The sequence below is a fragment of the Rhodnius prolixus genome, unplaced genomic scaffold (genome assembly GCF_049639745.1).
Source record: "Rhodnius prolixus isolate KJV_2025 unplaced genomic scaffold, Rpr scaffold_7, whole genome shotgun sequence".
Classification (NCBI taxonomy): Eukaryota; Metazoa; Arthropoda; class Insecta; order Hemiptera; family Reduviidae; genus Rhodnius; species Rhodnius prolixus.
Window position 1 is genome coordinate 34,509,584 of NW_027411582.1, and position 23,079 is coordinate 34,532,662.

Genomic DNA, 23,079 nt, shown 5'->3' on the forward strand with positions numbered 1-23,079 from the left:
ATAGTCCTAAATAAGTCTATAAGTCGTTAATATGGTTAAATGTGAGTGTAAGATAGAAATGAGTGATAAACTTCTATACTAAAGAGATTCTGGTTCCCTTAGGCAATAAACAAATATTAATTGATTAAGTTATTGAAAACAATTGAAAAAATTGTACTCAGTCTTTTCGTTTAATAATAATCATTGGAAATTCACAAACTACTTGCGTTGATTGTTGTTCATGTTTTCAAAATATAATCAACCCTTATACAACTGTCCTAGCGGACAGTTTTAATAATGTTTTATACAAATATGTAGTCCCAGGATTTTAAAAGATATTTAGCCTAACCAACGGCTTTAATGTGCATATTTATTATCAACCTTGACAAAACATCGAAGCACAATGCCTGTAATCGTAGCAGTTGAAAAATTGATACCAACATGTATATTGGTTTAATTTTTTTTAAGAAAAACCTTTTTCATTTCTATAAAATTAAAAATGTTTTATCTGTATTTAAAATATCGATTTTAAACTTGTTTTCAATCAAATTACCGGTACACCTAAAAAAGATGGATGAGTATACTCATAACTAGGGAACGGATTCGTATGTATTTACATATTTTTTTCTAGGCAATTTACAGACGTTTTTCAACTAGAAGTATTCATACTGACACTCTTTAAGCCGTTTGGGTCTACTTTTATTTCACATATTTCCACATATTTGGACGTTATCGCATATTTATACATATTTGATTAAAATAAATAAATATTTGTACATATTTAATCAAAATATGTACATATTTTTTCATATTTTTCATTTTGGGCATATTTTCATAATTGGGAGGTGGTTGACAGGAACTGTGAACCACAGACTGTAGGGCTGTGAATCACAGTGGTTAAAAAAGTGTTCTTAAAAGCACCAAGTCGCATTAAAATGCTAAAAGATCTCTATCCAGACTTGTGCCTTCCACCAGAACCAATATTGACAAGATGGGGTACTTGGCTGGAAGCAGCTCAGTATTACTATGAAAACTACAATAAAATCAAGAATGTCCTTTCACATCTCGAAGACGAAGCAGTAGCGATAAATACAGCCAAGTCTTTATTCGAGAAACCTAATTTAAGGAACGACCTTGCATTCATTTCTGACAATTGCGTATTTCTTGCACAAGCCATTACCCAACTTGAGTCCCAAAATGTTCGACTGACAGTAAACGTGTCCAACGTTAAAAAAGTCATCGAAAAGGTGGAAGGAATACCTGGGAGTAAGGGAGATCTGATCAGATCAAAACTGGTAGAAGTACTGAGCAAGAACAAAGGGTCGGAGACCATCTGCCAGATTTCTGATACTATCAGTGGAACAGAAGTCACCTCAGAACATCGTGTACCCTTTACAACCAACGAGATAACTTCTTTCAGTAAGGCACCTATAACATCTGTAGATGTTGAACGATCTTTTAGTCGTTACAAGTCCATCTTACGCCCAGATCGTCGTCACTTTACGTTCCAACATTTGAAATTTCATGTGGTTGCAAACAATTTCGAAGAGTGAAGTTTTCAAAATTGAAAATTTAACACATCTTTTTATAAATAGTAAAAATGTTCTTTGCTGTATAAATCATTATAACTTGTAAAAACAAATTATTTTGTTCCTAATAAATTATTATAAATTGTAAAAATGTTCTTTTCTTGTATAAATAATTATAACTTACCCCCCCAAAAAAAATCCATTTTCATAAAAAAAAATGTCCATTTTACTTAAATATTCCAGAAAATATTTTAAGAAAATCACATATTTTCCACATAATTGACGAAAATAAATGCATATTTTAGTTAAATATTTGGCATTTTTAAATACATAAAAATCCGTTCCTTACTCATAACAGTCTCGTCAAGTTTTCGTTCTTACATATTTGTTACTTGAAAGTAACAAGAAACGTTACGAAACGAATCAACATTCTCATAGAAAAAGTAAAAAATTTAATAGATCTTAGATCTGAACAAATTACAAATGAAAAAATTAAAATGTATGCAATCTTACTCAATCTTTGTACATACATCTGAGTTCACTAAACCACTGTCTTCATGCCAGCATTCAGGCAGTGTTTTCTCGGAACAGAATTTACAACCTTTAGGAAGTTGCTAGGAAGAAAAAAAAATCCAAGGACAGGCAGATGGATTCGAAACCACGTTCTCTAACCTATCATTCTACGTGTTATTATTAAAACTGTCCGGTAGGACAGTTGTATAAGGGTTGATCGTCAAAAACTGCACGAAAAAGCGTAACGTTGAAAAACACCCAACTTTGACAATTTATTTCTCTTTTTCTATAAAAGATAAAATTCCCAAATTTCCTTTAAAATATAGGGCAAACCCTCCTTTATAACTGTAATTTTTTTGTCAAAACCCAGATTTAATACGTATATTACGAGAAAAAGTTGCTGAAAATGAGCAAAAACGCATTTTCAAGAATTGGTCTTGTTCTTGTTGTTAACTTTTTTGTAAACAACGTAGCGCCTAAACGCGTAGGCCGATTTTCATGAATGAGGTGTCATTCGATTCGGAATTTTATGTAGATGTGCCTTTTGGGAGTCTCGACGCTGTACATCGAATGGGAGAGGAGTTAGCCCCCTTTATGTAAGGCTTCCTCCAAAATTATTATTACTAATTACTCTGTAAATCTTGGCCCGATTTTGATAAAATTTGGTAGGATGATAGGGTTAGGGCTCCCCTACTTAACATTAAAGCGACGATCTGCTCTTACACTAGTTAAGGGGTAGTTTAGCAATCGTTTCAAATTATCGACAATTGAACCGATTTTCATAAATGAAATGTCATTCGAATCGAAATTTTGAACAGATTTACACTTTAAAAGTCTCGACGCTAAGCCTCATAAGGAGGAGAGTTTGCCCCACCCAAGTAAGGCCCTTTCTAAAATTATTATTACCAATATTTTTATAACGCTTATAAATTTTGATAAAATTTAGCATGAAGAATTGATTAAAGCTCTTCTACGTGGCTGTGAAGGGCCATCATGCTCTTACACCTACTAAGAGGAAGTACTGCAATTGTTAAAATTATCAATGGGTGAACCTATTTACATTAATGAAGTGTCGTTCGATTTAAAATCTTTGCCTCTTTGCCTTTTAGGGAGAAGTACTGTAATCACAGTTTATTTTTCTTACTCCTCGTAAAAGGAAGTACTGAAATCGCAGTTTAATTTTGCTTTTTACGTACAGATACCTTCCTATTTTATTCAAAACGCTTTCTCAAAAAAATTGTTATTGAGGATGGTTTGGGGACCGCAACTATAATCATTCTTTAAAAAGATCTCTCCGGTGGTAGTTACGGTTCCGACTTAACACCTTATCAGGTTATAATGATAGAATTGCTTATTCCAAATTTTAAAAAAATCAGTAAAGGAGATATGTAACTTTGCAAAATAGACAAAAAGGAAAATCTATCCAAAAGGTACAAAAATCTCCTTAACAAAAACTTACAGTTTAAAATGTTAAGTATAAGGGTTGATTAAACGCCAAAAGGTACACAAATCAGCTAGTACCCAACATGTCATTCATGCTTAGTTGATATAATTTAAGTAATTTTGCTGCATTAACTCTTCCTTCACATTTTTTAGAATTTATTAGATGTCACAGACCCTTATGCTGGCCAGTTCATTCATAATATTTTTTTGTTATAATTATGATAAAATTTATATTATATCTTCGTTTTTAATTAGGTACTTTATTTTAACTCTATTCCAAATTATTCTTCGGGTTTATCTTTAATATGTCCTTTATTCTGAGTAGTCACATATACTGCATGTTAAAGTAGAAAAAGACAAAGTTAGAGTCGGCTACTGTTTAAATTTGAATCACGGATTTAAAAGAATATTTCAGTCTTAAATTTGTCTTACCGAAATATTCGTGAGCACAAATAACACACAGTAGATTATTCAACAACAATTATTCATTTCTCAATTGTAATTTAATTTAGTCCCCCTAATTTTACTTATAGTAAAATACTGGAATAATTAGCTGTCCTACAAATATGCATATCTTACATATATACAACTTTATGGGAAGAACACCTACATAGATTGAGAATGTAATTGAAGAAAACTATATTATTTGCGATAAAGCCAGATAATTATTACCTATTAATACAAACGTTTTGACTACTACATAAAATAACAACTCCTTTAATCGAAGAATGAACTTAAACAGACGAAAATAAAATAAACAAAATCATTGATATATGTTGATGTAAGCATTTTTTAAAAAAAGTTTTTGAAGTTTTTAGCCTCATAATTTTTTTATTTTTTGTAACGTTTTCTTTTTAACTTGTAATTAATAGTTTGATTATTATAGATAAAAAAATAAATACAGAGCTACTTGAACAAATATTTTGTAGATGAAAATGGCCAGCATAAGGGTCTGTGACATCTAATAAATTCTAAAAAATGTGAAGGAAGAGTTAATGCAGCAAAATTACTTAAATTATATCAACTAAACATGAATGAAATGTTGGGTACTAGCTGATTTGTGTACCTTTTGGCGTTTAATTAACCCTTATACTTAACATTTTAAACTGTAAGTTTTTGTTAAGGAGATTACTTATTCGTAGTAGGTAATAAACTCTGACACAACCATCACGTATATTGTGCTGAACACACGTTCAACCGAAACCAATTAACAAAATTACTAAAAGTTAATGTTTCCTCAAATTCAATCCGTACTTCTTGCCCTCTTATTTTGTCCTTCCTACACTCTAGTAAGATCCCTGTGTTGTTCATTAGTGTACAATAAAAAGGATAGGATTTTACTTTAATTTAGCCACTTTAACTGCTGTGGTCATTATGCCTTAAGAACATCCACTATAAACAGTAATAAGCTTACCCTGAATGTAGAAAAGACCAAAGCTATAGTTATTGGCTCCAACCCACTCCTTAAATCATTGGCTCCTCTTCCTAATCTTTTCCTTTACAATACCCCAATAAAATATTGTCCCTCTGTGAAAAACCTTGGTATCACTTTCGATCAAAACCTATCCTGGAAAAACCATGTTTCCCAAATCTCTCGCCGTTCCATCCATATCCTTAAGCAGTTTAATAGTTCCCGTCACCTTTTTCCAATTAAGACCCGGCAACTCCTAGTTTCCTCTCTTATATTCCCCCATTTCGACTATGGTTGTTTAGTGTATGGCGGTCTATCTGGTGATATTGAAGCTAAGCTTAAGCGCCTCATGAACTGCTTCATAAGATTTATTTTCAGCATTTCCAGAGACTCTCGCATTTCGCACTGCTACGATGAGTTGAAGTGGCTTTTTCCTGTCTATCGCCGCCAATATTTTTTGGCTTCTTTCCTTTTTCAAGTCATCCAGTCTCAAAGGCCTTCCTATATTTTTCAACTCCTTAAGTTTAAATCCTCCATCCATTCCCGTAACACTAGATCTCGCTCATCTGATCTTTATATTCCCTCTCACCGTACCTCATCCTTTGACAAGTCCTTCCTCATACGTGCTACCTCTCTATGGAACTCCTTGCCTTCATCTGTCCGCCATGCTCCTACCCTATCCATCTTTAAATCCCGTCTATTCAGTTATCTCCTTTCTATTCAGCTTCCTCCGAAATTCTAATTGTTTTAATTCATTTCCTTAATTTCTGCTGTTTTATTATTTTATTTTTACTTTCATTTTCACTTTTGTAAATATTTATTTATTTAATTTCTCTATAATTACAGGCCAAACTGTTAAGGCCTCTATTTGTACCTGTATTTATTCTTAGGGGACGATTGTCCCAGAATAATAAATTTCTTTTCTATTTCTATTTCTAATTAAATGGTCCACCATTACCACTACCAACTACTAGCTACTGCATTACTGAATATATGAGACAATTTATACTATTAATACTGTAAAGTAAATAAACAAAATTTCCACTTTTTCCCATTGTTTATGCTCTTCTACCGTCGAATAAGGGCAACCCTGTTTGTCCATTCTAACTCTGGTCTTGTTTTGGGACTTTGGAAGCTGTAAGTTCGTTTTAATCTCACCAACTAAGCTTTAATTTCTACTTATTTTCATTGTCTCTTTTCCTTTTTATCGTACTAAATAAGTTTGATTTCCCAATTATTCCTAATTTAATTCCTCTTCTACTTTCAACTAAGGGAGATTGTAAGTATACATTCTAACTCTGGTCTGGTTTGGCACATTAGTGGGGGAAATTACCTTCTAATCGTACCATCTAAGGTAGAGTTTCTACTTATTCCAATTATATTTGCTGATCGAGAATGTTAAAATTACATTTTTTTCAATTTATTAATTTCCAAATTAATTATATTAATTCTGCTTACCAGGGTGTATAAAAACTTTTGTGAGACACTGTACATAATAATACCAGAATATTGGTAATTGTGGTGTTAATTACTTTCTTCCTTATATATCCCAATTTTATCGATTCTTGTCATGCTGTTGCTCCCCATATTATGTTTTTTTCATTAATTATGTCAATAGTTATTGGATGTAACATGAAACTCCTTTTCCCTCGTCATATTGACTTCTTGATTTCTTTCTTTAACATTTTCGTGTTGATTATAGCTATTACTACTATCTTCATTTTGTTCACAATTAGAATGATCCTCAGTACTTACATTTGTGAAGTTATTTATGTTGATTCAGTTTCTATTACTTTAGTTTGAAGAAGCGGAGATTTATCTGGAGGAATACTTCTCTCATCCATCACTCTCATTTTGTTAACTTGGTGTATAATAAACAACATTTTATTAACCGTTTACTACAAATAATGACAGAAACAATTAAAATAAAAGATACACTTTCTGAATGAAATAGATAAGAAGAAAAAGGTAATGTAAAACAACTTTTACAATTTCTACAATACAAGTGAGTGCAGTGCAGTTCGCAATGTTAACCTCTAACCTATCACTGGAAATCTTCATATAAAGTTTCAGTACCAGACACGTAATTACAATATTGGGAACAGCACCTAGCTAAATATATAATATAAATCATGTGTACAAATAAATGGAATTTCGGCCTAATTTTATTGCAGATAGTATTGAAGTGATTCTAGTACAGTGATGGGCAAAGTACGGCCCGCGAAAGTATTTAATCCGGCCCGCCGAGGGTCCATCGACATGGATAGTATATGGCCCGCTATAATTACGTTTTGACGGTCGAGAAGTATAAAGTAGATTATACTTAGTAGAATAATAGATGCATAACCTACAGGTGAAGCTAAACTAGCCGCGTAGTTACACAAGTGTGTAATACTGTAATGTTTTTATAATATTATGATTAAAAGCTTTAACACAAAATGCATTTTTTCTATAATTCTGGCCCTCCTCTAGAATTTCTTAAACTTTGTGGCCCCCCATTAAAAAAGTTTGCCCACCACTGTTCTAGTACGTGTACGGATGTATTCTAATTGTGATTGGTGTGTTGTATTTTTTAAATAGAAATATTTCCACTGCAATAGTACAAATTGCCAATAACAATCCTATTCCGTTAATAATAAACGCTCCTTGTACGTGAGACAGCTTAAGGATAATTGGTCCAGTTTCACTGTGAGCATTTCTTGCCTCCATTAGAGCCATTTGCTTCATACAATCCAAACTCATTAACTGATTTCCCAGGTAAACAGACAGAAAATAAAAAAATATACTATTTAAATACCTGGTGTTTAAGAACTTCCTGGACACCGCACCTTCCCAATAGTACATTATTCCAGAACTAAGAAGTATATTCACTAATTTGTTTAACCGGTAGGTAAATGGGGAACCTAAAGGTTACTAGTAATTAGTACACTACTGCATTCATTGGCCCTGTTTTCCTCTTCGTCTACATTTACAGTATCTTTAATACCCGAACTAACTGATTATAATATACGAGTATGTTATACCGTGCTATAATAATTAATGGTTTGGATGAACAATCCCCGAGGAGTAACATCCTTAGCCACCATACAAGCCCCTCGCAATATGTGCACTGCCGTTTCCTCCTCCTCCTGACAGAACCTACAAAGGCTATCATCTGCCTGGCCCATGCAATGCACTATCCCTGCAGTGGCCGGTCTTGCATGGGATAAGAAATTGATGCTGCTTTTAGTTTGGCAATAATAATTTGAAATTTAAGACAAAGAGAGAACCAATTTGGCATCTTATAAATATAAGAAACTTACCGAACAGCCTGCCGTTAAAGAAATGCTAGCTCTGCAATGGTCCAAAAATGATCCAAACACAGCACAGTAACCGATTTGAATCCTGTTGAATGTATTTATCAACATTTAAAAGATATTAGCGTGAAGTGTTTTAATTAAAAAGTCAAACCAAGAAAACATTAAAAACTGTAATCAAAGAATTGAAGAGAAATTACTGCTGTTTTTATCGAAAAGTAGGTCTATTCAGTGTAAAAGTTCAATAATGGATACTTCTGTAACTCATACGTTAAAAAATTGTATACTTCAGTCTTCTAACAATTTTAAAAAATAATTTACTGTTAGCTCAACCTGTAAATAAATGTCATATCCGTTTAACAATTGTTCTTTCGAAATTCCAATATTGTTCATTTAGTCAAAAATTTGATGGCACAAATTAGTTCGTCCAGATATTAAAGGGGGTGTAACTTCATTTAAAATAGTCAATCTAACAAACCTTTACGCGGAGCGAAAATGAGCAGAGATCCAAACAGATTTTCTTTCATGACATGAGAATTACTAATTACTTCATCAGTAAAATGACTCTGTTCAGCAAAGTGTCCTTTATCAAAAAAAAATAGGTGTTAGTAAAAGTACAAAAAAAGATATTGATTCAGCAAAGTACGAATCACAATAATAATATACCAGCTGGCAGTCGCTCTAAAGCCAAACCATATTTTTGTTTTGGTGCTTCTGCTAGCAGATGCTTTTTAAAATTTTTATTATTAATCATTTAAACATGCTACAACTGGTTTATTTAAAAGATCGGTATTATTTATTTTATTAATACTATTATTATTATTCATTTTTAACTAATTGTAAAACATGCAACAACTCCTGCAGACGGCTTAAGCCAAGCTATATCTTTATAATAAGAAAATTTAATATTCTGTTATTATTTCTACCAAATAAAGAATTTTATATTATTAATTTGTATTTTTTCGCTTAGTTCATTTTTCTCCTGTGATTAAAACTACAGCAACAGCGTGTCAAGGTCTCTCGTTCATCTAGGAGCAAGGAGCTCACCATAGAAAGGGACACGCACGAAGGTAGCAGTTCAAAGGAAGTGCATACAATTTAATTCTAATAATAACAGATGACTATTGCATAGACGCTGCCATTTTCAGCATCATCGTAAACCACTAAACTATATTTTCCAGTGAAAACGCCATATTGGACATCAACAATGAAATCAAATACTTTCCATTATAGCGGTAATAGAAAGTAAAAAACTGTTTTGACGATCCCCTAGCCGCAGGTCAGGTAATTACGCTGTCGTCTTCATTTTACCTACCTTGCCGAGAGTTTTCTCTTTCTTTTTAACTTCGTGACCGTTTAATCAACCACTGATATTTTTTTTATTGGTTATCAACTACATAATTTACGAAGTTGACCATTTAAAGTCATTTTATTAAGTACTCTTTAAAAATACACTTAATTTGGATGTAATTTTTTTCTCTTCCGCTGCATGATTAAATATAATAAAATGGTACAGCTTCTCAAATTTTGAAATTGATAAGTTTCTTGAATCAGTTCTGAATTCTTGAATTCTCTTTTCCCCCGCATTAATAACTGAACTTAACAAAAAAGACTTTTCTATAATAGCCTTTGAGAATACGTCTAAAATTAATTGTGACGAAAAATTTTCTATTTGGAATCAGTTTCCATAAATTGTTTAAAATTATGTTAAATAATGCAAAAAATAAAAAAAGAATATACAAGTAAAGTGAAAAACTAAGTAAAATAAAAGTAATCAGCGAAGCAAATTAATAATAATTTGAGAAAATACAAAAGTAATTGATAAATAAATTCTTAACTGAAATAAACATAAATGAAAAACAATAAATGAATATTTTCGATAAAACTATGACGCGAAACCATTAATGGGTCCTCGGAGAAACTGAAATACTTCTTTGACTTACCTAAAAAAGTACCCACCACGTATTTCTGAGATAGTTTCGAGCTTCGGTTCTTAAAGTCTTACCCGAGAGTCGGAATTGGTCCCGAAAGTTAAGTTACAGAAAGAAAACAGCTAAACCTCAGGAATATAAAGAGGATTATAATTAAAAGAGGGTAACTATCCTCTTATTTTAAACAACCATCGCTATTCAATTAATTACAAATGCCTGATCATTCTACACTTTAAAAAAAGTCTTAAAGTCAAAATCTCTTGGCGATTTCTCATTTGGTGGAACGTGAAGATCGTAATCTTTCCAACAGGAACCTCACTATGATTATTTCTCATGTTTGACAGAAAAATATTAATTTGAAAACTGAAAGGCAGAGGAATAAATACGAATGAATTCATTCCACTAATCAAACCACCATGCATTGTGACTGATTTACCTTATAAACGATAATTTTGGTTAATATTTTAATAAAACATTGTCATATCGATAATAATACGTTAAATTTTATTAATTTATTATTTAAGTAATCGTAAATGTATTAAGGCGATGGGATTAGTAGTACAAAATCGATTAAGAGGAGGAAGTTAAGGACTAGAACTCAGTTTAGAAACAGTTAACACTTGAACCAAACCATGATACGCTGATGACTTGTTTCGTGCGCGCAAAAACAAGTTCTTGACAAAAAAGTTTTTTTTAAAAACAAGGCAATTTCTCATTTAGGATTTAGAAACTTCCCATACCTAAATTGCCTCCAATGGTCTAACAGAATAGACTGTCAACGTATTCATTATATATTATATTTGTAAAAATTAAAAAATCGACAGTTGATTCAGTCACAAGATTTGCTACAAAAAACTAAAAGAAAAGATGGCAAACATTCAATTAAATTTCCACACAGCGTCAAACTAAGACAGAACTAAACTTGCAAATATCTCATGGATAGAAATGAATGTACATATTTGAAATGCAGCACACGAAATGAGTAGATCAATACTTACTATTCTTCAACAAAAGTTACAATTGTAGTTAGAACGCAACAAGATCTATAGAATTTACCTTAAATGATCGTGCAATAGTGCAATGGACTGAAATAGTACTTCGCTTGACTAAGCACTAGGCAAGGTATCTTGCCAAAAGTGGGCACCATTTTCTTAATCTAAGGCCAAAAATTCAAGGAAAAATAGTAATTTAATTAATTTTGTGAATTTTAAAAGGAACTGATTGTATTTAGGACTAAGCGAAATTTCATTGTTCAGCAAAGTATTTTAAGCGATACAAAAAATTAGGCTTAAACTTTAAATCCTGTCCAAATTAATTGGTGTGCCGTTTCCGGCCAATTAAGACTGTCTAAGAGAAATAAGACTTAGCATTTATTTTGAAAATAAACAATATAATTAATACAAAAAGATTAACAACTTAACACAAGAAGAGACGTCAGAGCACTTCCTACTCTATTACCAGCAATATGAACTACTAATAAACTTATACGATTAATGCGTATAGCAGAAAAAACATGAGAAAAGAGGCTAAACTTGAAACACACAAACAACAGATAACTTATAAGATAAAATAGAATTCGACTGTTTCAAAATAGGATATAGCTAAAGCTTTCAACAAAGTAACGTAAACAACAACAACTAAAATTTGATTTATTACTTACTTGGTTTAAATCTTATATTATTCCACGCAACCATCTGTAAATACTGATTGAGTATACTTGGTAATAAGTTGCTAATCTTGGTGTTAAAATTTAAAGTAACGTAGAAAGCGCCACTATTCCAAGGCAAGTGGTTTTTTTGTAGACCATAGATTATAGTTATGCTAGCTTTTGATAACCTCTCTCTCGTAAATTGAGCCCCGACAGTCCAATTGACCGAAAAAGGTCTAGAACTTTGGTAAACATTGATAAGAAAGAAAGAAGTCTTTATTCAATTCAAAAGATCCATAACATTAATTTCTAAAATAGGGATAAATTATAGAATTCACAAATTAATAAATGAAATAATAAGAAAAACAAAAAAGAAACTTATTTTATTTTTTATCATCTACTTTGATTAGTTCAGAATTTATTTTAGTAAAAAATTTATAATTAGACATGAATGGTAAAACTATATCAGTTTTGAACTGTTCAGTAATTGATCGAAGTAGGAGTTAAGTTTATTATAACTTTTTTATTTACTTAAAATGATTTCCCTGACAAGTTCCTTTTTTTTTAAAAATAATCTGAAATTTCAAAACTCACAGTCAATTATTTTGCTTTTCTCGAAAATAAAAAGAGGTAACCTTGCTAAGAAGATCATAACTGAGCATGGTCCACGAAGATAGATTAGAAATGGGGGAACGAGACCTATGCCCCACGGCACCGCAGCCACAAGAGACTTATTGCGCCTTTGGTCTACGAGGAAGAATATGGAAGCGTTGAACACGAGAAAAGAGAATGCTTGGACAGCAATTCAGCTATGGAAAATCTCCTGGAAAGAAATTCTAAAAAAAAATAGGAAAGAGAAACACCTTAACCTATCTTTTAATGCTATAGAGATGTTATCTTCGACTTAAAAAGCTCATAACAAGAACAGGCCTCCAGAATTGAAAAACAAATTTAAAATTTTCAATAAGGTGCACTTTTAATTTTTTTTTAAAGAGGAATAACTTTTAAGTGAAAAAGAAGCTATTATAAGTCATTTTATTAACGAATTTAATGGAAATATAAATCTAAAATTTATTTAAAAATAATATTTGATCAGTGTATACAGAATTGGTAATGAATGCCGAGCAAAGAGATTGAGAAAAAGAAAATTAAACCCAGAGAGACGGGAATCGTGTACCAGCGCCCCCTAACAACGGCGAAGGTGAGACAATCTAATTTAAAATTCTTTCCACAAAGCTTTAATATTGTGTGTCTGCTAAACACTGCATTTGGTGGAACCATTACTCGTAAAAATTAAAAAATATAATAGTGTTTCTCTTTTTATGTTCATTAGAAGATTAACATCGGATATTATAAGACTTAAAGGCTACGTTATGCTGTGATTCGTACTGACGTACAGACCAAGAATTTTTGAAATCCGAACTTCTATCTCGACAAGATTGTCAATCGGAATAATAGTGTCGTATCTAAATATAAGTCTTTTCTTCAATCTAGTGGATTGTCTTAAAATACAAAAGTATCAGCTGACACCATTGTCAAAGATTATGTCATAGAAACGAAAAGTTGCACTTTACATAATATACTTAAGAACTTTACACAAAATGATTAAAAAAAAATGCCCTTCTAAAAATCCTCTACATCTAAAAGGAAGAAATAATAAGAAAAGACCCGTTAAAAAAAAAGGATGAAGTATCATATGCAATTATAAACATCAATTGCATATTTGAATATGTGAATAAATAATTGAAAGATCAATGAATTCGCCAGAAAAGGCAGAACGATCATAACAGCAATCATCAGCAATTATATTCTTTGCTGGCCATTAGGCACACATTTTTTCAAATTTGAAAACTTTTTTAGTTTTTAAGTACGCAGTTAAATCAGCCTTACAATTAACTACTTTTCCAATATCCAGTGTTGTCTGAAAAAGCTCATGGATGTCAAAATGCCTGGTCACTGTTCACAATCTCCTTACTTCTTCAAAGTAGCTTCCAGCTTAGAGATGCACCATCTTCTCATCCCCTCCGTTAAAGAGAGCACTCGTTAAATGATAACTTGAAAATAGCCTCTCCTTAATCAGCAGCTCTAGATAATCTAAATAATCAAATAAACTTATGTTAAATAGTTAAATAAATAAACAAGTAAGCTAAAAAGCCGTTAATGGATATTAAACCAAGCCAGAATCGATTTCATCACTAATCGGTATATTTTCAAAGGATTCAATCAGTTCTCTCTTAAGTATACTAAAATAACAATAAATTTAGGGAGAATTGGTTTTAATTAGTAGTTAACTTACAGGTCTAACAAAGCATAAAAAGGTGCGAATACCTGGTATTCTTGTAGGGATTATTTTAAGCAGATTAGGGCTACTTAAGACTAATTTTAAACAGCATTTAAGTACTTAATCATACCTTTGAATACCTTTCTTTATTTGAATGTTTGTTTTAAATTCAATAAAAAATAATTTCTTTGCTAACCATAAAATTGTAACCATTACCATGTAACCCGCTCCACTGGAACAAGATTCAGGCTACTTGGTGGTACCTTCGGATATGCCAGCTTAACTATACAAGCAACATACCACACAAAAACGCCTGAATCTTACACTATGTCCATAGAGTACGATATGTGAAACTGTTGGTTCCTTTTTGAAGCCATGGTGAAATTAAATTTGAAACCATGAACTCAACATGTTATATATGCTCATTATTGAGGTACATGCACGATTTGTTTTCAATCTATGAAATAAGTATCTAAATTATCAAGATATTTCTTTTTCAGATTCCAAATCTGCCAAGATTGGATTACACAAATCTACTATTACAGAATCTAGAGAGATTTACGGTGGCATAGGTTTGCTTGACACCACACTCATAAGCTAAGCCTAGGTTCTTTCATTTAGACAATAGAAAGACCAATTTATTTTTTAACTTATGAAAAATTGTATCATCATTAGAAAAAAATATATGTTACTTACTTACACTGAATTAAACTGATATAATCTCCAGCTATGACCAAAAATAACCCCGAGATTTCAGCATAAATCGAAAAGCAGTCTGTGATGTGAGATCATCCATGCTTCATCAAGATGTGAAGAAACAATTTAAAAAAACCTCTCCAGTATCCATTCTGCACGCCATCTCCCCTCATTTCAGCTCATCAAATTCCTATTTTAATAAATTTGTATAAAAATTGTGCAAAAAGACGAGATATTGCGTCATTCTCCAGAATAAAATAAATAGTATAAAAAATATTACATATTTCTAATTATATATTATCTATGATTCATTTTAGTTCTAATAAAATTAAAATGTCAACATATTTTTCGAATTAATGTGTAATAAATTAATGCAATTTAAAAAGCAAAAGTTCTGTAACATTTCTGCTGACTTCTTCTTTGTTAGTTTCCGTTTTTGATAAAGTGCTTTTAGTTGAGATGGTTTTGCTGTAAATTAGACGATAATTTTAATATTTATAGATAAATATCATGAACTTTATGCTCATTATTTATTATTGTAATTGTTGAATTATTCTAATAAGTATTAGAAAAGATTCTGATCATATCCTACAATAGTTTTAAGAACTTATATTTCTTTTTACTTAACTGAACTAAGACAATAGTCGTTAATTGCAGAACTCCTAGTTTTCCCTAAATTCGTTTCCTTCTTCAGCTTTCCATCCTTACACCTACGCCGCAAGATCTTCCTTGTGGTCATCTTGCTGATCCATCCCTTCCGGGTTATTCAGCTATCATATCATTTTTGTGATCCTATCCAACGGCGTTCTCTACACTTCCAAATCCCAAAATCTGGACAACTACATCTCCTTCGCCAAATAATTGTTTCCCAATCCTACAGAAAAGTGTAAGTATTATTTTTCTGGGCAATACAGAAACGATGTTTGGTTTTCTGCACCAAATACGTACAGCTTCCTTAACTTATTTTTATTACAAGAATGGGAAAATGATTCTTTTGGTAACATGTGAAATAATTATGTTTCATTTAGGTAAGAACAAAAAAAATTATTGACTGCAATACAACCATAAATCTAATTTAAAACTCATTCCTAAACAATTAATGAGGATATTTGCTTTTCTTACTGCCAAAGCTGTGGAAGAATCCGTGGTTTAACCTGAATCCTAATAGTTCAATGACCTGGGCTGCGCTGTCTACTGTTCAGTAGCAAAACCCAAAAGGCCAATATTCTTCAGGATTGGCGAACCAATCCCAAGCTGTAATATTAGTCCAAAAGCAAATTTCTGGTGAGAGAATTCCTGCTTTAGTCAAGATTAATCAACAATTTCAAATAAAATTTTAAAGTAACAATTTTTAATTTCTCACTTTTTTTTAAATCAATTAAGCTTCCTTCCGTTGATTGACAAGAAATTTTTCTGTAGTTCATAGATCTGGCGTGTAAAAAGAACTGCACTGTCCTGAAGTCCTGCAGTATGCTCCAAAGGGTCGATATCCAGGGCTGGGTTGAAGTAGTTCCAAAGTACCCCTATCACACACAGCTCACTGGTCAACAGGGTCAGTCTCTACAATTGGATCTCATCATTCCAAGATACTGTATCCAAAGCAGGGTCCAAAAGCCAACTGCTCGCAACAGAATTACATTTGTGGAGCTAATAGGAACAAAAATGCTCCCATTGCTCAAATTGAAATAATAATGAATAGAAATTAATCTAAATTTAATCAAAGACAATTTTAAATTTCTCACTCCTCATTCTGTTAAAAAAAAATAAATCCGAGGTGCTAAAAAGGAAACTACCTCAATTAGTTTATGGATATCCGGTTCTTACCCCAAAAGACTTATATTCAGGTCAACAGATAAACCAATTGCAAGGTAGAGGTACCTTCAATCCATGCAGAATCAATTTTACACAGGATCATTCTTCTTCACAGCTTGAAACTAAAACTTCCAGGCTATGGTCTTACCGAGCGGAGTCTGTGCTCCAAAAGTCAGCTGCTGGAAATTAAATTACTTTATTATTATTATTATTATTATTCATATTTTTGTTTGATACTGCACCAAAATGCAAGGTGCTTGACGTTTACAAACTAAAAAATTCATTCACAATCTAGGGCATGCATTTCTCGACGATTTTATAAATAGATACTATTAAAACTATATCCAAAAATGAATACCTTTTCTTAATGAAATTGTTCCAAAAATTAATTTAATAGATAAAATAGTAATTAGAAACCAATTAGCTGTGATGAAATAGCAGTTTTCCCTTTGAAATGTGAATCAGCAAATCTCCATACAACCTTTATCTTTAAAACAAAAAATTGAATTTTTAATTAGCATTAATTAATTATATTCAAATTTTCATTCAATTTACGTTTTACTCTTAATTTAAATTTTCACAAATAGAGTTTCCACTGGACTTACACTCTACTAGAACCAAATTTCCAATAATTTCTATCCCCACCACTTTTTATTAATTAAAAAAATCTCCAAAATAACTTGAAATAATTGTTAAAGAAAATATTAATGAATAAGATACGTATCTTCATCTTTGTAGGATGTTAAATTTCCATTTCAATATCTACCTATATAAATGGTTGCGTAGTAAAAAGTCACATTAAAAAAAATGTCTCTTTTGGACAAAAAACAATTAAATGGGCGAGCAAGCACAGCTTTAGAATTAATAATAATTACTTTATACTGATACCATTATCTTATTTCAATTTATTACTGAAAAATATTAATTTATCTTTGCAAAATATACATATTAATTTGCTCAGCCTCCATTTATAATGATTTTCTTTTTTTTTAATTCTAGCTTCCCCTCACCAACCCAATAATTTCGTAAAATTTAAAAAATAAAATGAGAAATTAAGAATAAATTGGGGTTTTATTTAAAAAAAAGAAGTGAAATAAAATATTTACTTACATAATTAAATTTAAAATTTCATTTTCATTTATTTTAATAATTATAACTAATAATTATAATAATAATTGAATCCTTGTAACTATTTAGTTCAATTAATATTTTTCTACTTTTTAAATGAATAAATTTGATCCAATTTAAATAATAGAAAATCATTTCGTTCATCTTTAGAAAAAACACATTAATTAAATTATTATTTAAAATTCAATGTAAAGTTTTAAGTCAGCCATTTATTTTTCCATTTACTTGCACTTAAGAAAAAACACAGCCTTTATAAACCTATTACGTCACAAAATAAATCTAAAAGCTTCCTTTTCTTTACTAAATACCTCTTAATTAAAAGCTCAATTCTGATTGGTCCACGTATGTATGTAATATTCGTACACATAAAACTTCAACATCAAGTGACAATACAAAAAAATAATCCCTGAATATTGAGTTTATTAATGCATAATTTTTAAAAAAGACCATATCAGAAATTCTTTTTCATTTTTTTACAATAGAATATGTATAAATCTTCTCGTTTAAAAACAATTTTTTTTTAAATATATGCTAAGACAAGAGGCTGTCGTAGCAAGTGGAAAGCCCCCTTCTCCTGCCTGCTCTGGACCTGTGAAGATCAGCCCTGCTGTAAGTCGTTTTTTTAAATTAATTAATAAGAAAAATTTCCCAATTTCCATCTAATTTTACTTAAAACTTATTTATTGTGTTATAAGCTTCAAAGTGATATATAATTTTCCATATTTTCCCATTGATTGATATTAGAAAAATGTGTTTAAAGAAAATTCCAATTTGACTGAGAGAGAATCCAATATGGCCAGCCAAATGGAATTGAATTTCATTTTTTTTAAATTACTTTTTAAACTTGTTTTCACAATTTCCAATCCCAAAAACGTTCCCAAAATGTTTAATCCACTCAATATTAACTATTTAAAATATTTTTTTAATAATTTTCTTCTTTTATTTAAAAAAGTGAAAATCGGACCCATTGCGCAATTTTCTGTGATTTTTAATTTTTTAATTTTTAATTATTTTCCCCATTTTCCTTTGCAAATTCTTTAATCATCCAACTAAAAAATGTTAATACTTTATCCTTTTATAAATATTTTGCTATAATTTAATGGATTTATTCAATTTTCATTACAAAAAGAAAATCGGCCCCCTCACGCGATTTTCCGTAAAATAATTTTTTTTATCCCAAAATCTAAAATAGGTCCCCCTCACGCTAATTTCCGATATATAAAGAATTTCTTTTATTTAATTCTGTCTCACTAATTCTTTAAAAATCCAATTAGAACATTCTATTTATTAACATAAAATGTCTAAAATTATTTCAGAAAAAAATTAGGAGCAGGAAAAAAAATAAAACAAATTTCCTAAGAAGAAAAGCCCAAAGGTAAAAGATCCAACAGAAAGTAATTTCACTTTTTAAGTAGTTTTAAAAATTTAAATTTTTTGCAGTGTTTAATAAATTACGAATTTTTATATACATATATTAAATTGATGCAGTTTTTATTAATATTTAATTCTAATTTCAGATGGGAGCATTTTTCTATTGCAACACTTTGGTTAATTTATTCGACATGGAGAATATGATCCAGATTCATCCCACAAAATGGTCACCAAAATAAAAAGTATCAATGTAAGTTTATTTATTTTTATTTTTTGAATTTTCAGAATTAAAGTGTTCATTTTTTAGATCCTTACATTGTCTGATAGTATTGCAATAATTGAAATCTTAGGTCTGTCCATCTTAAAATTGTTAAGTTTCGATTTTGTCTAACTAATTCTTAAAAAATCTAAATTTAAAACGTTTATAATTCACCTGTTTATTAATATTTTACTATAATTTGCTAAAATTATTAATTTTTTATTCCAAAATCTAAAATAGGTCCCCTCACGTTAATTCCCGTGATTTAAAGATTTTTTTTTAATTTATTTTGTCTCACTATTCTACTATAAACCAATTAAAAAGTGTTAGTACTCAATCTTTTTAATAATTTTATGTGTTTTCTAATTAGGTATTTCAGAAAAGATAAGAGCTCGAGAAAAGGAGAATTAAGTTTTTCCTAAGAAGAAAAACCGAAGGTAAGAAAAAAAAAAAATGTACTTTTTACGTATTTTTAAATTTAAATTTTTTAAAATTATTTTTTTACAATATTTAATACATTTTAGCATAATAAAAAATAAAAATTAATAAATATATATATTTTGCATTTTTTATTAATATTTAATTCTAATTTCAGATGGGAGTATTTTTCTATTGCAACAGTTTGGTTAATTGATTCAACAAGGAGAATATGATCCTGATTCATCCCACAAAATGGTCTAAAAAAAAAAATGTATCAAAGTAAGAGGAAAAAACTATTTGATAAATTTATGATTTTTCTATTTTTCTTTTTTTTTTTTTTAATATTTTCTTTATATAGAATTTTCAAAATTAAAACGTTTTTCTTTCTAGACCCTTTGATTGTCTGATAGTATTGCAATAATTAGAAATTTTAGGTCTGAACACAACGTTAGGATTGATTCTTCAATTCAATTCCTAACTTGCTGTTATGGCCTAAAATAAGATCAATTTTTGTAAACTTAAAAAACAATCATTAATTTTGAAAGTGGATATATAAAGAAAAAGAAAAAAAAGAAATAATAAAATATATATATCAATTAGTCAAAATTTGCCTTGCCAAGGATCTGTAAAAAAAAAGAATTTTCTTTTATTCCTTAATTCTATCGTTTCAAGAACAAATTTCCTTGAAGTTAAGCGAAAATAGAGTTAGTAATATATTTTCATTTCCAAATTGGAAAATCCAAAATATATTACAATCTCATTTTAAGTGGAAAGTTTTCTATAACTTTTGCCACAAAGACAGGGCAACACTTTGTTGTTGAAACGTTGGTAATGAAAAAGAAATATCCTTTTTTTTATTGGCTGATCCTCATCAAGATTTCTTTTATTACTATGTACCTACTTCTTTTTTTTAAATACATTTTGTGGTCACCTGGGGACCTCCCAACATCTACTTTTCCCAAAGATAGCCATTCATTCACACAGGATTGTTCTGGAATAACGTACGGATTTATCCAGAGCAATCTGAACTTAGGTAGCCCAGATGGTCAAGATCTGTCGTTAGCAAATAAATTTATTTCATGGGGTGGGGTGGGGGTAGAGTGATGCGACCGGAACCATCGGAAATACTCGCCAAGAGTCTGGAATTATAGTTTATTTTTAAAAATGGTTTTTATTTTTTTTACAGATTTTTTTTTTTATTAAATAAATATAAAAAAAATTATGAGTACACAATTATTTTTTTGTCTTTTTTCTTATCTAATTATACTTGAATTTGCAATATTTCGACCTACTTGGAACAACAACTTAGATTTATTGCCTTTTTTCAAGCAAAGTTAATTTCTTAGTCGTATTTTTCTACAATAACTTTCCTTATTTTTTAAGATGGATCTTCTCCTCTATTTAAAATCCTTTTGTACAATATTCTTTTCTTTTTTTTGTCACTTTTTAGTGTATAGAGTTTTCTATCCTGTATTAGTTCCCTACATGGTAAGGAGCGTCCCATTTATGCCCAATATTCGAAGTTTTTATCATTTTGTTTTCCTTCGGAAGTCGTGAGTTGATTTAATCTGTGGGAATGAATCATACCCTAAAATAATGGATTAAAGCAACCAAGACTCAAGGGGGGAAAAAAACAATAACCTGGAATACAGGGCACTAGTGGGAATATCTTTTCCACGAAGGGAAATAAATAAAAATAAAAACTCTGTGCAATAAAAAGAATCAAAAGAAAAAGGGATACTACAGAAAAGGATTATCGAATAGTACAGTTAAGGAATTTCTATTCTCAAATAATAAGGAAAATTATATAGAAAAACAGGATTAAGAACGTTAACTACGTTAGATAAATGACGAATTACTTGATTTTCTTTTTTTTAAAATATTGTTCTTTTCAACATTTAATATATATAGAAATAAATTGATTTAACAAAATAGAAATTAAGGATAATGTGAAAGAGGGCCTAAAATAAAAATCCTCCAACAAGCCCCCTATTTTCCAAAAAATTAATAGGAAAAGTGAAGAACTTTGTACAGACAGCAGCTGCTGATGGAATGACAGAGCAAAACTGGAAAACTACAGAATCTGAATTGCTTTCACTTTTCATTGATTTTGGGGATTTTATTACGAGTATTATTACAATTATCTATGACACACGCAGCCATTTATATTTGTAGATGAAGTGTACTTTTTTATACGTAATTAGTTATAACAATTTTTAAATTAAATTTATGAAGGATAATACTAATCATAATTGCATTAAGAACAATTACAGGACGACTTTCACTTACAATTACACCCATTTCAAGTTGAATACCATGTAAAACCCATAAATATGCAACACATCTCCGAGAGCTCTCATCTTGTTTTTACGAAAAAGTGATGGTTCATTTATTTTATGAGTGCGAAGATTGAAGTTAAGAAACAAAAATCTACCGAAAGTGTACTTCCAATAATGGGATTTCGCTAAAAACCTAAGTCCTATTGTGAGGTAACCGGACACGTAATTAACAGTTTAGAGTTTCTGTAGTTTTAAATTTTTTTTAAAAATCAACTTTTCCGACCCAGAAAACCCCCAAAAAGTGTTTCCGGTGAAAACTCAATATAGAAAATATGTATAAATAAAAACTAAATAAACTTACATGAATAATTTTCCTTTGTGGCTATTTCCAAATTGTTGAATTATAATAAATTTTGAATTTGTTGATTCCGCAGCCAAATCCATAAATCGTATTATCCATTCATTTTGAATAAAACTAAACAATTCGTGTATCAAAATTTTTAAAAAACACTAGAACTGCAATTTGAAATCACTAATTCAGTGAACACACTTATTTGCATAACCTCACCAGTATCACACTAGTAAAAAAGCCCTCTCGAGGCTTTGGATAGTAAAAAGGCTGAATTCCACCATTATTGATAATAATCAAAATAAAAGCAAATAATTTAAAAAAAAAATAACATGTAGAATTTAAAAACTTGACATTTCATAACTTTTAACACGGACTTCACAATACTCAGCTACGTAAAAATTCTGAAAAATAACTGGGAAAATAATATCCCCACTCCAAACAGTCATAAAGTGTTTTGGTCGTACGCTATTGGTTAAAAACATGTTTATTTCTCCATCTTTTGATCTACGTCCTTCTTAATAAACCGTCAAATTAATGACATCCTTTCTGTTAGTAATTAGAAATAAGGGAACTACAGACTTTGTAATAAAATTAAGAAAATACATACAGTCTGCAGGTCTAATTCAACCTTCTAACTTTTCTATGTTTAATTTTGGAAAATACCTCCTACTCTGAAGTTATAATTTACATTCAGAACTTTTATTTGATTTATTTTTGTAATCTTTTATTTA

The 23,079-nt window shown here is 30.3% G+C and overlaps 1 long non-coding RNA gene across 11 annotated transcripts; it reads right to left on the bottom strand.

Annotated features, from left to right (window-relative positions):
• Nucleotides 1–9,160: 9,160 nt before the first annotated feature.
• On the bottom strand, nucleotides 9,161–22,758 carry LOC141447523 (uncharacterized). Of its 11 annotated transcripts, XR_012454387.1 has the most exons (9): nucleotides 22,565–22,758; nucleotides 22,358–22,471; nucleotides 16,898–17,026; nucleotides 16,606–16,718; nucleotides 16,091–16,345; nucleotides 15,850–16,008; nucleotides 15,356–15,601; nucleotides 14,732–14,917; nucleotides 9,163–13,844 (listed from the first exon to the last, which is right to left on the bottom strand). It is a non-coding gene; the product is annotated as an uncharacterized lncRNA (long non-coding RNA). The 11 variants fall into 11 exon arrangements; XR_012454390.1 differs by having other exon boundaries at nucleotides 9,162–13,844; nucleotides 16,606–16,715; nucleotides 22,358–22,758; XR_012454386.1 differs by having other exon boundaries at nucleotides 9,162–13,844; nucleotides 14,728–14,917; nucleotides 22,358–22,758.
• Between the last annotated feature and the right edge of the window lie 321 nt (nucleotides 22,759–23,079).